Here is a 6,000-nt window from a genome sequence, read left to right as displayed (position 1 = left end):
AAGTCCTTCATGAGTTTAAAACAACTTGAGATAAGGAAAGATATAGAAGGAAAAGAAGAGGTGGAGTGAAGAAAGAAGAAATGGTGCCTTCAAGTGCATAGAACTAGAGAAAAGAGTTTATGTGTATATATGTGTGTGTCTATGCATATGTGTGTTTCTACCAAAAACTTAAGGAAAGGCTTTAGAGATAACAAATAATATTGATTCTGAAGACTGGAGCTTTGAGCTTTGAGCTGTTTAAGATGCTAGATCTACAAAACATCTCACAAACATCCTGTTTTAAAATGGATAAGGAAAGCAATGGCTCTCTGGTCCTGGGCCCTAGACCTGAAGATCTTAACAGAAGAATTAGGACAACAGAAACCTCTATCAGATCCCTTATCCCACTTACCTGTCTCTTGTCTGAGAGTTTCCACTGGATGAGAGATTCTTTTGTCTTTGTATCCCCAAAATCTAAGGCAAGGCATTGCATGTAATGCACCTTCTCCAGCTCCTTCCAACTTCAGACTGATTTAGGTATCTCCCTTTGTGCCAGTTCATCTATCTCAACTAGAAAGTCCCTGAATGGACCGTGTTAACTAAATTACTTAACATTGTACCTAGCGCCTGACTCAGAATAAGGCTTAATTTATTTGTTGAATGGATAAGTGGATGAATATCAATCAATTAACTACCTTGGCAAACACTTGGGAGGAAAATTTGTAAGATTAAGAATTTATTTGCTCAAATATGCTGCTGATTTAGAAAATAATGGGGCTGACATTGATGATTGACTTACCCTGAAGCCATTCCCAATCCTTTCATCCTTGTGGTCTCTTTGTATAGCATTTTAAGGAGTGTGTGTTACATTCCAGAGCACATGGAGGTCCTCAGCCAGCCCCTGATTTATTGATTGAAAGAAGCAGAAACCATCTCCAAGTTCCTTTGTAAATCCCTACTATAAAAAGTAGATGTGCAATAATTTCCAGGTCTTGAAACCAACATCATTAACAAAAATGGAGAAAAGAGTATTTTAGTGAGAATCAGAAAACCACATGAGCACTAATGAAATAGAACAATTTAACATCAAAGGGAAGCAGTCAAATTGTTCAAGATGCTGGATGGGGTACATGTATTTATGTCTGTACTTCCCAGGACACACTGAAATAGTTCAGAAGCACGAAAAAACAAAAAAATTCAAGAAAACAGCAGGGATGGTGGTAAGAATAACCAATAGATGAGAGATTTCAATAAATCCCTGAAGACAGAAAACAGATGGGACTATATTGATGGACCACAGCTAAGGAAGTCAAAGCCTGGAATATTCCATGAGGGGGCTGAATGGGGGCTGATTGGAGGCTGAGATGCCATGATCTGCCAACTAGAATCCTAGCAGGGCTCTGGGCTCAGCAGGGAGGGATTGGTCTGGAGCCTGGAAACAGGCAGATTTATTGAATATATAAACAAAGAAGAGATATGCCAGTTAAACTCCCCTCTCTCTACTTCCCTCATTGCTGATATTTGCAAGCCATCTGGGGAACTAAGGCTTCTAGTGGGATGCTGGTACCCCACAGTAAAGTCACCTCATTCTGACTTTTGGGGGAACCCTACCTGAAAGCCACCTCCACATTTTCTCATTTCAAAGCTGTGCTTGTCATTGCCCAAGAGCCACCTGTGTAAACAGATCTCTCTGTCAGAATTTCCACTCAGTGGAGCAGCCTCTCCGGACACCAATATAGCAGGGGAAGTGTGTATACAACGTTCCTATCCTTCATTCTTAAATAGGAAGAGATAAAACCGAAGATGAACAGACATGTGAGAAAAAGCATAAAGAAAAAGAAGAAGATAAAAATTAAAACACAATTGCAGGGCATTAAAAGAGAACTGGGGTGTTCAAAAAGATTTTACATCCATGAACAGGATGCTAAGAAAAAGGATCAAGAAGAGAACAGTGAAGACATTAAAAATAGGATAGTTAAAATTAATAAATCAATAGAATTATAGGAAAATAAAGTCCCAGAAATATCCCAAAATGCAAGCAAAATGATAAAAAGAAATATAATATGGGAGAAAATATAAGAGAAGTAGAAAAACTATTATTTGACATAGAGTTTCAGAGAGAGAAAATGGAGGAGAAGATATTATGAAAGAAAGAGTAGAAAAAAATATCCCCCAAACTGAGCGGGACAAAAGTTTTCCCCAGAAAAAAAGGGTCCACTGATTGCTGAATTGGATGAGTAAAATGTCTTTGTAAATTTTAAAGCACCAATGATAGAAGATAATTTTAAACATTTCCAAATAGGAAAATACAAATGTGATCTAGAAAAGAGTGTGTCTGGGATGACACAGCTGTGCCACAGGTTTGGAAAACAAGCAGCCCAGAGTGGGCCAGTAGGAAAGAGGCTCTGAGAGGGATATTTCCCCACAAATAGTCGGGGAGACCTAGTACAATAGACAAAATAATACTGAAGGTCGATAAACATGAGAATACAATAAAGACATTTCATTCTTTTGCCAAAAAATAAAAAGTAAAGAGAATTGAAGGAGCAAGAGAGAAATAAACAAAACAACAAATTTTACAAAGCTTAAAGCGATTAATGAAGCAAAAAGAAAAAGATGTCATTTACTCTTGATGCTGGAAAGATGTTCCACTGAGAAGCCCAGAAATGTAGATATAGAAAGAATAAAAAAGGAAGTGTTTCTAAGCATCCTACTTGGCCCTGCTTTAAAAGAAAAAAATGTATATAGTCATAACAATGTAACTTCTGTTGATTAGTTTTGCTTTTAGAATCCACCATAGGAAAACCATGGAAAGTTTATGTATGGCCAGTGACATAATGTTAACGCCAATAACCCAGAGAACATGAAAGAAAAGTTGTGGCTGATAGGAGGGGGCTGATGGAGGAAAGTTAGAGAAAGGGGTAAAGACGCTCATCCTAAATAAGCAAAGATTGAACATAATAGAAGATAAAATATCAGTTGAATTTATAGAAGTAATCAATGGGCAATCTAAAAGTAAAAACTAAAATAATAAATATAAAATTTAGGGAATGAGAACATATAGGGAGAGTAGAGTAAGTTAATATCTTGTTTTTCTGTAGCAGAGACTCTATAAATCTTGTTTAAATAAATAAAGATATGAGCCTGTTATTTAAATATGCAGTGGTAACTAAGAGAGGGTTAAGAATAAAAGCTGTTAAAAAGTTGCTTCTGGGAAGTGAAAAGAACATAAAAGGTACAATGGTGACTTTTGTTATTTACAAAATCTTCTTTAGTTTTATTAAGCAAGTATTTTTATGCTGATCTCAAAACACTAATTTTGTAATAAAATAATTACTAAGAATCATTCCTCTACCTCCTCCCATTTCTAAGTCTCATGCTAACTTTATTCTTACTCCAAATCTCATGTCTGTCCAATCTGTGTCTTGCCTTGTCTTGCTCCATTACTGAGTTTGGAAGGAGAGCATAGCTGATATTTCAAAATGGTCCATCCAGTTGACCAAATGAAAATATCATGGGTGACCAGTTGTTTTATCCTTTCAGTCTCAAGTATTTTATTTTACAACATCAGGTCATGTGGTGAATAATCTAACATCTCTTCCAGTTTTAACATTTCTTAAGAATATGTGTCTCTGTTGGTGGGAATGTAAATTAGTATAGCCATTATGGAAAACAACATGAAGATTTCTCAAAAATTAAAAACAGAACTACCATATGACCCAGCAATCCCATTTCTGGGTACATATCTAAAGGAAATAAAATTAGTATGTCAAAGAGATATCTGCACTTTTATGTTCAATGCAGTACTAGCCACAATACTCAAGATATGGAATCAATGTAAACCTACATCAGCAGATGATGAATAAGGAAAATGTGGTGTATATACACAATGGAATACTTAGAAGGAAATTCTGTCATTTGCAACCACATGGATGAACCCAAAAGACATTATGTTAAGTCAAGTAAGCCAGGCACAGAAAGACAAATTCTGCATGATCTCACTCATATATGAAGTGTAAAGAAGTTGAACTTATGAAAACAGAGAGTAAAATGGTGGTTACCAGAAGCCAGAGGGTGAGAGGAATGGAGAGATGTTGATGAAAGGACACAGAATTTCAGTTGGATAGGTGATAAATTCAAAAGATTTATTGTAAATTATGGTAACTACATTTGATAACAATATATTCTATATTTGAAAATTTGCTAAGAGAGTAGATTTTCAGTGTTTTCACTATACACAAATGAAAAAAGTATGTGAGGTAATGCATATGTTGTTTCAGTAAGCTATTGCACAATGTCAATTAAAAAAAGAATGAATGTGTGCACTTATTTTTACCTATTTGTTTTTGTCAGCACTAGTATATGAAGTTTAGCATCCACAAGATGGCAGTCTAAGCCCAGTCCTATAAGGATTCTGGTTTTGGCTTTTTAATTCTCTTAGTCTTGCTGGTAGAAATTACACAGCATAAAGAACTAAGAGAAATATTTTGAGGAAAATTTCAGTAACCCCATAAACCTTACCTTGACTTACACGGACCATCTTTTACATGTTAAAGTCCTCTTTTTTCATCCCAAATTTTCTTTTCTTTTCTTTTTTTATTTCAGAATATTACAGGGGTACAAATATTTTGGTTATATAAATTGTTTTTGTACAGTTTGAGTCAAAATTATAAGTGTGCCTATCCCCCAGATAGTGTGCATTGTACTCATTAGGTGTGAATTTACCCAGCCCCTCATCCCCCCTCCCACCTGCTTGATTTCCAATGAATGTTATTTCCATATGTGCACAGAAGTGTTGATTGATTAGTTCCAATTTAATGGTGAGTACATGTGGTTGTTTTTCCATTCTTGTGATACTTCATTTAGAAGAATGGACTCTAGTTCCAACCAGTACAAGAGGTATTAGTTCACCATTCTTATGGCTGAGTAGTACTCCATGGTATACATATACCACATTTTATTAATCCACTCATGTATTGATGGGCACTTGGGTTGTTTCCACATCTTTGCAATTGTGAATTGTGCCACTATAAACATTCGAGTGCAGGTATCTTTATTATAGAATGTCTTTTTTTCCTTTGGGTAAATACCCAGTAGTGGAATTGTTGTATCAAATGGTAGTTCTACTTTTAGTTCTTTGAGGTCTTTCCATATTACTTACCATAGACGTTGTACTAGTTTGCAGTCCCACCAGCAGTGTATCAATGTTCCTATCTCTCCACATCCATGCCAGCATTTATTGTTTGGGATCTTCTTGATAACAGCCATTCTCACTGGAGTTAACGAATATCTCATTGTGGTTTTGATTTGCATTTCCCTGATGATTAGCAATGTTGAGCATTTCATATGTTCATTAGCCATTAGTCTATCTTCTTTTGAAAATCTTCTATTCATGTCTTTTGCCCAATTTTAATGGGGTTGTTTGCTTTTTCTTGCTGATTTGCTTGAGTTCTTTGTAGATTCTAGTTATCAGCCCTTTATCAGATGTATAGAGTACAAATATTTTCACCCATTCTCTAGGTTGTCTATTTGCTCTAATAATTGTTTCCTAGGCTGGGCAGAAGCTTTTAAATTTAATCAGCTCTCATTTATTTATTGTTATTGCTATGATTGCCTTTGGGGTCTTCTTCATAAATTCTTTGCTTAGGTCGATGTCTATAAGAGTTTTTCCAACATTTTCTTCTAGAATTTTTATGGTTTCATGCCTTAGCTTTAAGTCTGTTATCCATCGTGAGTTGATTTTTGTGAATGGCGAGAGGTGTATATACTGTTTCAGTCTTCTACATGTGGCTATACAATTTTTCCAGCACCATTTATTGAATAGGGATTCTTTTCCCCAGTGTATGTTTTTGTCTGCTTTGTCAAAAATCAGATGGCAATATGAGGATGGTTTAATATCTGGGTTCTCTGTTCTGATCCATAGATCTATGTCTCTGTTCTTGTGCCAGCACCATGCTGTTTTGATTATCATAACCTTACGGTAGAACTTGAAGTCTGGTAAATTTAAGCCTCCCAATTTGT

Source organism: Eulemur rufifrons, chromosome 16 (assembly GCF_041146395.1).
Source record: "Eulemur rufifrons isolate Redbay chromosome 16, OSU_ERuf_1, whole genome shotgun sequence".
Lineage (NCBI taxonomy): Eukaryota > Metazoa > Chordata > Mammalia > Primates > Lemuridae > Eulemur > Eulemur rufifrons.
This window is presented reverse-complemented; position numbering follows the sequence as displayed.